This window comes from Amblyomma maculatum, chromosome 6 (assembly GCF_055883805.1).
Source record: "Amblyomma maculatum isolate TAMU_Amacu chromosome 6, ASM5588380v1, whole genome shotgun sequence".
Lineage (NCBI taxonomy): Eukaryota > Metazoa > Arthropoda > Arachnida > Ixodida > Ixodidae > Amblyomma > Amblyomma maculatum.
The window spans coordinates 185,124,787-185,134,700 of NC_139349.1; the positions used below are offsets into that span (position 1 = coordinate 185,124,787).

Below are 9,914 nucleotides of genomic sequence, written 5' to 3' on the forward strand. Positions count from 1 at the left end.
TCTAAATTTTAGCTGTAACATCGAACCGTATACCGTTGGAAAGCTTAGGCCAAGTGTAATGGCACTGTGCTAGTTAGCGATCCGCGATAATCTGCGTTCATTAGTTAATTTTGTATAAAACCAAATTTTGAGCTGTTCCTTGCTGCTTCGAGGCAAGCAACAGGTTTGCCCCGGCAGTCTTGATATGATGCTGATGGAGGAATTAAATAATTTTATGAGTACGCGGCCCCTCACTGACTTCGCGTGTGGTTAAAAGACAGCAGGGTACACTGGGAGAAGTGGTGGGCCCTATTGCCGATACACTGAAGTTCTGGGGCAAGCATGCTGTGGTCTCATGCGCTGTGTAAAAGAGCAACAATCAAATAAAAAAATTACAAGGTGCACATAGGTCTTCAACGTGCGGAAATGAGAAAGCATGTAACTGCCAATTCATTAACTATCGCTATCCTATCACTATATCTACTAATGCCAGAGACCTATCGTAACTGTCACTATCCGCAACGAACACTATCACCTCACTATCCGGGCCTATTACCGTAATTTACTATTATTCGTAACAGTCACCATCATTACCTATCACTATTCATAACCATCACTATTTAATCTGATGCCGTCCCATGACCCATTGATATACTTTAATTTTCATTGACTTACGTTGTCAGTCATATCTCTATTATCTCATAATATTTGACGAGACAACTATACATTGACTTTTAATTCTTATACTTTCTTGTTTTCTCATAAATGGAGGTGGGAAAAGAGCAAGCCACAGAAATAACTGACTACTATCAGCGCGAGGTTCATGTCTCTGTCGAGGAGGCTTCCTTTACTTCAGGACAGGTCGGTGAGAGAAAATTGATGGAACTGCGTTTGGCCTGTTTTTTTTTTCGAGTTCGTGTAATATTGGCGGCTCAAACTGGTCTTCAGTGAAATGTAGCTAGAACATAGAGCGATGAGATAATTACACAGGCTAGGTGAAAAAAAAAAATCTTGCATACAATTGAAATGAGTAACATGTTACAGTGTTAAGAATTGTTGCTCGCAAAATGTTCCCCTATTTTTACATAATAACTATAATCATTATTGACTGTTTAAGTTTCGTAAATACAGAAAATTGATGCAATTATTCCGGCTGATTTGACATCGATGGGATAACTTTTCTCGCAATAAATGAATACGCGGAATCGCGCTTTTAGAGCTCCAGCTTTCAAAGCGAAGGTAACCTGCCAACGCCTAGTAGTCATGGTCAAAGTGAAGCGTGTGTGATCATATGAACACCTCCTGCACATTGGCCGTATCCCAGATAAAACGAACGCATATTTTTTAACCCACGCGTGTGTCGAAGCATGGCAAGACACATTCAAGAATTGAAAAAAAAAAAAATGCCGTACGACCTAACTAGTGCAAATTACCCGCAATACCTCGGGTTTACTTGCCAAAGAGTTTTTCAGGGCCAGCGTTCATTGCTGCCGAGTAACCGACGCACACTACTGCTGGAAGCTGGAAAGGCTAGCTCCTCTACAAGCCCGAATTTTGATTTTTAGTGAAGGAGGCCAGGGATGGATCCTAGCATAATCGCGACAAATGCAATCGAGAGACTGTAATTTTCCAGTTATTTCTGACAGCAAAACGAAGATTATAGCGCCCTGTTTCTGAATGTACAGAAGTCGAAGCGTGTTAAATGATGGAGCCTTGGAGCCTCGCAGAATATTCAGCATGCTGCAGAGGACAACCTTATTTTTATACAATGAACATGCTGCCGCCGCAAAAATATTGAGGAGCAAGCAGGAATAAAAAACGCAGTGTCAGGTGACGCGTTATTACGGGGAGTGAGAAAGGCACCCGACGTCGCAAACAACTTTGTTGTTTCTAATAATAAACGTCTTTCGACTAATCTTGTGAATCCATTGACTCGTGCTCAAGCCGTCACGCTTGCCTTGAGATATCATGAATACCGCATAACCATCTTCAGGCCGCTTGCGGAAGTTGTACGCGCAACAGCACGGCATAGAGCTTGCACGCTGCAATAAAAGCACAGCGCGCAATATTCGCTCGCCGAGACTAGGAGAAAAATGGCGCGAAGGAAAAAGAAAACACAAGGAAAACGCCGGACGCGCGTCGGTTTCCAATGGCAACGGCAGGGAGACCAATCGTCGCTGAGGAAATCGGGCGGAGAGCCGGCCTTCAGCGAAGGGGCGCGCAAGGGGCGAGGAGGAGGCGAGGAGGTAGCGCGGCGGCGGCAAAGTTCAATCGTTGGCGTAACTTTCAAAGTATCAAGGGGTTTTAGAGGGTGCCAGGCGAGTACGCTAACATGACCCTGCCGCTCGAACGGAAACAGTAGAACAAAACCGAGTCGTTGCGAATTAAGCGCAAGTATCAAACTGTCAAGAAACGAAAATCGTTTCGTGAACCTCCTGCGCGTACAAAATGCAAGGAAACGCAGCGCATACATTATTTCTGTTCAAGAAAGTTGAGACTGATGTTCTTGCTCGAAATCGGCGTAACTCGCCGCGACATCTAACCACATCTGCGATGTCATTTTGGGAGCCAGGTTAAAACAAGCGCGTTTCCCACGTTTTCATTTCAGCACACTTGGAGAGTTCCGGCACAAAAAGACACAGAATGCAGCAATTTGGTAGGAGACTGTTCCCACAAAGCGCAATATGCGTAAGGATATATGCTTACCTTTACAGGCGATTGCGTCAGCCGTGCAGTACGCTGTCCGCCTTCGTATCACCGGCACCGAACCAACCAGTGCGATTTCAGCGCGAGTGAAATGTAGTCGGCGCATATATCTCTTAGCGACGCAGAACAAAAAAAAATCGACCATGCCTACTTCTTTCGAACATTTCAAACAACACGGTGCAGCAGTCCTTCCGCCTGAGCAAAGCAAAAAGAAGCCCGGACACTTGCCGACACGATAAATGCCCGTTTGCGTAAAACACCACATGTAGAAGGCACTTCACAAGCGTACACCCTTCTCTAACACATATTCACGCAAAATGCAACGCATTTCACGAAGGTAAACAATCGAAGAAGCACATTCAGCGAAACGCACCTCACAATGCTGACGGCCATATTGTGAAATTTGAAGAGAGCGACCGGATGGATGGAATATAGGCTCCGTGCGCTGCAGCTTTGAGCCGGACAAGTGGCGCCACCTGTAATACGCGGCGTAACTTTCGCGTCGTCTCGGAGCGGCCCGTCTCACTGCAGTCAGCATGGCGTCTCGCTCGGACAGCGACAAGCCGCCGACGAAAAAAGGCGGCACCGTTTATTGCTGCGTGTACGGTTGCCACAATAGCTACAGAAACGTTGCAGGCAAGGTCCCGAAAATCAAGTTCTATGGATTTCCATGGAAGCCCTACGAGAAGGAGCGACGGGAGCGGTGGATCAGAGCAGTACGACGTGCAAGGTAAACAAGTGGCCATTTCGTCTTCTAGAGTCGATTTTGGCTGTCTCCAAGGTTACAATTGGAATAATACAGCATTTATTTCTATTTATTAGTGCGGACGGCGGACTGTGGCAACCAGTGAAGGGCCAACCACGCATATGTAGCGCCCACTTCGTGGGCAACGAGAGAAGTTCTGCGGCACACCACCCTGCCTACATTCCAACAATATTCCCTGCTTGCTATGGGAGAGACGATGGCGCTGGGCCCGAAACGAAGCTCCAGAGATACCAGCGGTAAGTTTTAATCCAGCCGATGATGCGTAGGCTTTAATATACAGTGCTTTGTAAGAATGCAGAATTATGTGTGCTGACACGGCAGCAACAGGGGGGGGGGGGGGGGGGACAAAATGCACGGGACGAGCTTTGGGTCGTCCTCGCGAGGTCCTGTCGGTGTTATGCGGTGCATTTCCTAGTCTTTGCGCTCAATCGTCCTCGCGATCTGGACGAGCCCATACGAAGTGTCGCAGTTTTATGTTTTGCTGAACAGCCATCTGCATTCTTTAACATTTTTTCTTAGGTTTCAACGACGCGGATCAGCGGGTGCGGCACAGGTGTCAACGGATTCAGACTCCGTAACCGGCACTTCGTGTCGCAGTCTGGCCCACGGTCCCGATGAGGAACAATTGGAAGGGTCAGAAGAAAGCGTTACGTTTGTATCCGTGGTAAGGACCTCATTTATTGAATCCCCTCAGATGTATGGTTTATAAAATTTAACGTCCCAAAGCGACTCAGGCTGAGGGACGCCGTAGTGGAGGGCTCCTGTAATTTCGACCATGTGTGGTTCTTCGACGTGCACTGACATCGTACAATACACGGCGCCTTAATTGCGTTTCGCGTCCATCCAAACGCGGCCGCGGCGGCTGCGACTGAACCCGCGTCCTCGGAATCAGTATCTCAAATGTTAACCCATGCTATATGTAGGCTGTTATTTTTATGCGCGGCGGCGTGATTATACAGTATGCATTTACGGATTCTAAACTGTTGGCCAAACGCCACCCAATGGGACAATAAAATCGTTCACCAACTGGTTTAGTTTTCATTATTGCTTTTTCCTTATCACTGCATGTCTGCTGAAGCAATTTGAATATGTTCTTTGGTTTTTGTTTGCTGTTTTAAAACAAATTTTTGTGCTGGTATATTTAGTGGTTTGAATCTGAAGGAGAGTTTAACTTTGTAAAAGAAAGAAAATATAGAGAGCCAGCACCAGGGCACCCTAGCTAGTGCAGCTGTGCACAACCATGGCAGTCTTCTTAGTATTGTTACCTTCGCTTTCGTGTGTATCTTTATGTGCTCAGTGTTATGCAAGTGTGTCCCCAACAGCGCTCATACTCTGTTCTAACCAATGCTGTTAATTTCTTGCTATAGCTTGACAATGGAGTTATTAGTATTGGTTAATAAAGATTGATTGTGCACGTGTTATATTTTTCAGGCGACTCAAACAAACACGGTTCTATCTGAAGGCCAGTGCAACATGTTCCTCTCAGTGACATCACATGGCTCAGCCTCAACGCAAGTGTCACACACAAGCACAACAGATATAGCTGTGCAGGCAGTGCCAGCCACAACATCCACAAGCACTGGAATAGAGGAGAGAAGCTGTGTATTCCTTGGATATGACTCGCTGAGGGAGAGAGCAGATGCGTTTAAAGAACTGTGTGGTGTTAGCACCAATGTATTTGCCTTACTGATGTTTGTTCTTTCACCCATAGTAGCAAGGCGAATCGATGTTCCAGTTCCACAGAAACTTGTAATTTTTCTTATGAAACTGAAACTTGGCATCTCCTTTGCTAGCCTTGGTGTTCTTTTTGGGCTTCACCGGACGGCAGTAAGCCGTATATTTTATTTTGTCTTGAGCAACTTGTTAGCTGCAATGAAGGAATGGATCCCAGAACCGTCACTTGCCACCGTGCAAGCAACAATGCCAGCATGTTTCAAGATCCACTATCCTCGCTGCCGTTACATCATAGATTGCACAGAAATTAGAACTGAAGAGCCACCTACTGTTGAGCAAAGGCGGGCACTGTTTTCACACTATAAGGGTGGCTACACTTTGAAGTTTTTACTAGGAATTTTGCCAAATGGTGTAGTGACATTTGTCTCCGAGGCCTATGGTGGTCGCGCATCGGACACTCACATCACACTTGAGTCAGGGTTCCTTGACAGGATTGAGCCGGGCGACATAGTGCTAGCGGACAAGGGCTTTCCAGGCATTAGAGCACCCGCTGCAGGTCAGAAAGGCATTGTTGTATTGCCCCCTTTTTCAAAAGGAAATGTACAATTTACATATGAGGAACTTCAGGAAACATAAAATGTAGCCCAGGTGCGCATACATGTCGAAAGGGTAATCCAGCGTGTGAAAACGTTCAATATCCTCAATACAAGGGTACCTACTGAACTGATTGCCCACATGAGCAATATTATGCGGATGTGTTGTATTCTGGCCAACCTACAGCCACCGATCTTTAGCGGCCAAAATACTGACAATGCAGATGAGTGACGAGATCTTAAGCCAGTCATAGTGTGGTGGAAAATGAGCCCAACCATGTGTTCAGCTGAACATTTCCAGAACCTCTCAGTGAGCCCAGGAAACAATGTTGTCCAATGTCATGAAGATGTACATAGACGAATTCACTGCAATAAATCTTACTTTCATTATCAACCCTGTTTTTAATTGTGCCCATGCTGCAAGAACCCAACACTTCACAGACAAACAACATAAAATTATGTGGACTGGATATTACGCCTGAACATTTGGTCGTGACAAGTTTGTCAGCTGTTTTAAATAATACTTGAAATAGTATGCTTGAAGCTTAGGTATGTACTCGGAGAGAAATTTTTCATCCTTCTTGACAGTTATGCTAACACTTTGCTTTTCCGAGTACACAAAAAAAAGCGCTTCATCAATATTTAAAACATACAATATAATCATCACCTGTGTGAAATATGGGTGACTTTTTTTTAGAGTCAACTTTCCATTGACATAGTGGATGTATTTAACATAGCTAACTTCTTGCTCTGCATCAATAAGCTTTGAGTTCCTGAGAGAAAAGGGGCATTTGATTTCAACAACACGAGTTGTATTGCTGGCTACAAAGATGCCATCCGGGCTGCAGCACAACCAGGGTTGTTCCGGGTGTATAACCAGTCCGACCTGCAGAAAGAAACAAATGGAAGGAATTAGGAAACGTGTCAATCTTCTTGAACAAATATGGAATTACCTCATGAACTGGAACTCGCAGGAGCGTAGAGAGCTCCTTTCTTGCCACCTCTTCTGTATTCTTACCTGCAAAATGAGAAAAATTGACTAGTACTTTTCGGTAAGATTCATAAAATTTAGATTTTACTTTAAGGGCACCTTAAAGTGTGCACTAGATAACGCAATATATACAATTAGCCTTTTTTACGAACAAAGTCACAACGAGACTGCCTATTTATACTTGCATGTTCTACTTGTACGGAGTGTGCTGCTGCTTACCGTAGGTGGTGGCAGCAGTTGCAAAGGCCCTCGGCGTAACCAATGCATGTGCAAGAGCCTCGAACTCTGCCTCTCTTGTCTTTATTCTGTGAGCAATGGAGCTTGTAATCCGAAGAATCCTCTCCTGATGCCACCTGATGTAGTATCAAGAACATGCCATTAGTGCCAGGAAGAAAGTTCAGCAACGCATGAAAGCAAATAACAAACCTTTTTACTTTTCCTTGGCCCCTAGTTGTCAGTTCGATTTCGATAATTTCATTTATGCTTTTTTGCACGAACTTCTCATAAAACATTTTCTCGCTGTCCGCCAGCGCAGACAACATGTCACACCTTGTAATTCTGAGAGGCAATGTACTGGTGATTTCCATCATGCCATACGTGGCGCGCCCGTTTTCCATAATTGCTCTCATGAGCTCAGAAGCTGCGATACCGGCTACCTCTTCAACTGCACCGGACGACACGGCCCCACATTCTTCGACTACATCGCCCTCAATGCACTGCAGCACATCTGTGAAGGCGCACCTAACGTCCGGAAATTGGACATGAACGTCAGACGCGGACAGTGCCTTAAGCACTGGTACAGGCATGGGGCGACCTGGGTGGACGATTCCAATATGTTATTCGATGGATCTCCTCATACAGCATTTATTTTTCTTACCTGGGAAAAGATCCTTAATCTGTTTTTGGTATCCAGGGTTGGCCGCGAAGAAGGCTTGAGCCACGCACGCGCACGGTAGGTCTGTACAAGATGTATGCATGGAGTTGTTCACGAGCACGGCGAGCGCCGCTGCGTGCTTGCACCATCCTCGGCATCCCGCCTTGCACGTGCAGCTGGCATCAACAATATGTCTTGGCTGCGCAGACAACTGCAAGTGCACAGCACACGTTTTCACGCTCATGCAACGAATAAATAAAACGTCTGTGAACTGTGCTTACCGTCAACCGCACGTCGTAATCAACGCACTTCATTTGCTCAATGCATCTTCCGACGACGTCGGACGGCCCTCCCGCACATGAAACTTCTTCTCTCACGCCGTAAACATGGTTCCCGGCGTAGAGGTTGTTGCCGCGCTTGACGCTGCATCTTTTAAAATATTCTTCAATGTTTTCAATTGGCCGGAATCCGCAAAACAACACTCGCGGTTGGCTCCCTGCAGCCATGTCGAAACGGCCGCCACAGCAGCCGGCCAGTAGCGCGGGCAGACAGCAACAACGGGAAAGTGCCCGGCGCAGCCTGGAGGTGGCGCTAGTTGTTCCAAATCAGTGGCGCCCCCATATCAGCGCACGAGGCCTATAGGAGCGTCCCCTTTGAAACGGGGTGGTAGCAGTAGCTCTCATGCTCATTTTTCTCCCTATATCTTAGTTATTGATTTAGAAGGGCTAACTAGACCATCATTCTATTTGTTAAATTTTTGTTCCTACAATACTAACGTTATGTCACTTCTCTGCTTTTAAGCCACCAATCTTCCAGTCGTTTTTTGCTAGTTTCCACCGCCGGTTTATTCAACCGGCCACTGTTATCTCTAAACCGCAGAGCTTCAGGAACAGTGATCGCGCCTGCGTCAACTTCCGGATGGATACCATTCCATTCGAGTATAATATGGTCAATTGTTTCACTGGAGTATCCACATACAGCACATGCGTCATTTCAATTGTTAAATTTCTTTTTGTAGCTGCGTGTTCTGCCCTGTAAAAACAAAAACACCTTTTTGGGCATTTGTCTGATTCGAACCACCCTTACACCCTAAGTCTAGGGTGTTCGTGCCATTGGAAATCACCTCTTGCATGCCAAAGGGGTGCTTTGGTTGGAGAATATGCCTTAGGGTGTTACGGGCAAGCAATATCACCTAACATGCTGGGGGTATGGCTGCGTAACTTCGTAGCCTTTTATACACAAGGGGCGCTGCTAATATAATCCAACACCTAAATAAAGCACCAAAAGTAACGCTAAAATTAAAATTACACACGAGTGCTTTCTAAAAATGAAACAGAAACTGAAACAAAATTTCCCCGCCAGGAGGCCGCCGGTAGCTACGAACGCTCTTTTCAAATTTCACAATATGGCCGTTAGCATATTGTGGGGTGCGTTTCGACCACGTTTCGGCGAATGCTGAATGTGCTTCTTCGATTGTGTACCCTCGTGAAATATGTTGCATTTCCCATGCATATGTGTTACAGAAGTGTGTACGCTTGTGAAGTGCCTTCTACATGTGGTGTTTAACGCAAACGGGCATTTATCGTGTCGGCAAGTGTCCGGGCTTCTTTTTGCTTTGCTGAGGCCGAAGGAATGCTGCACCGCTTTATGTTTGAGATGTTCGAAAGAAGAAGGCATGGACGATTTTTTTTTCTGCGTGACTAAGAGGTATATGCGCCGACTACATTGCACTCGCGCTGAAATCGCACTGGTTGGTTCGGTGCCGGTGATACGAAGGCGGAGAGCGTACTTTGCGGCTGACGCAATCGTCTGTAAAGGTAAGCCTATTCTCACGCATATTGCGCTTTGTGGGAACAGTGTCCTACCGGATTGCTGCATTCTGTGTCTTTTTGTGCCGGAACGCTCCAGAATGTGCTGAAATGAAAACGTGAGACACGCGCTTGTTTTCACCTGGCTGCCAAAATGACATCGCACATGTGGTAGATGTCGCGGCGAGTTACGCAGATTTCGCGCAAGAACATCAGTCTCAACTTTCTTGAACAGAAATAATGTATGTGCTACGTTTCCTTGCATTTTGTACGCGCAGGAGGTTCACGAAACGATTTTCGTTTCTTGACAGTTTGATACTTGCGCTCAGTTCGCAACGACTCGGTTTTGTTCTACCGTTTCCGTTCGTGCGGCGTACTACCCTGATTCTCCTAGCACTCTCGACTCCCCCCTCCCCCCTCCTCCCTTATCGCTTGCACTTCGCGCTCGCTCTCCTGAAACCTCTTTCATGCTTCGTCATCTTCTTTCACTCGGAGTCCCGCGCCCCCCCCCCCCCCCTTTTTT

At 46.2% G+C, this 9,914-nt stretch overlaps 2 pseudogenes across 1 annotated transcript; one reads left to right on the forward strand and one right to left on the reverse strand.

Annotated features, from left to right (window-relative positions):
• The first annotated feature begins 3,215 nt into the window (after window positions 1-3,215).
• Window positions 3,216-5,950, forward strand: LOC146187559 (uncharacterized; annotated as a pseudogene). The gene is made up of 4 exons (XR_014708354.1): window positions 3,216-3,415; window positions 3,508-3,687; window positions 3,971-4,115; window positions 4,883-5,950. The product of XR_014708354.1 is annotated as an uncharacterized LOC146187559 (transcript).
• Window positions 5,951-6,055: 105 nt separating this feature from the next.
• Window positions 6,056-8,089, reverse strand: LOC146187560 (uncharacterized; annotated as a pseudogene).
• Window positions 8,090-9,914: the final 1,825 nt, after the last annotated feature.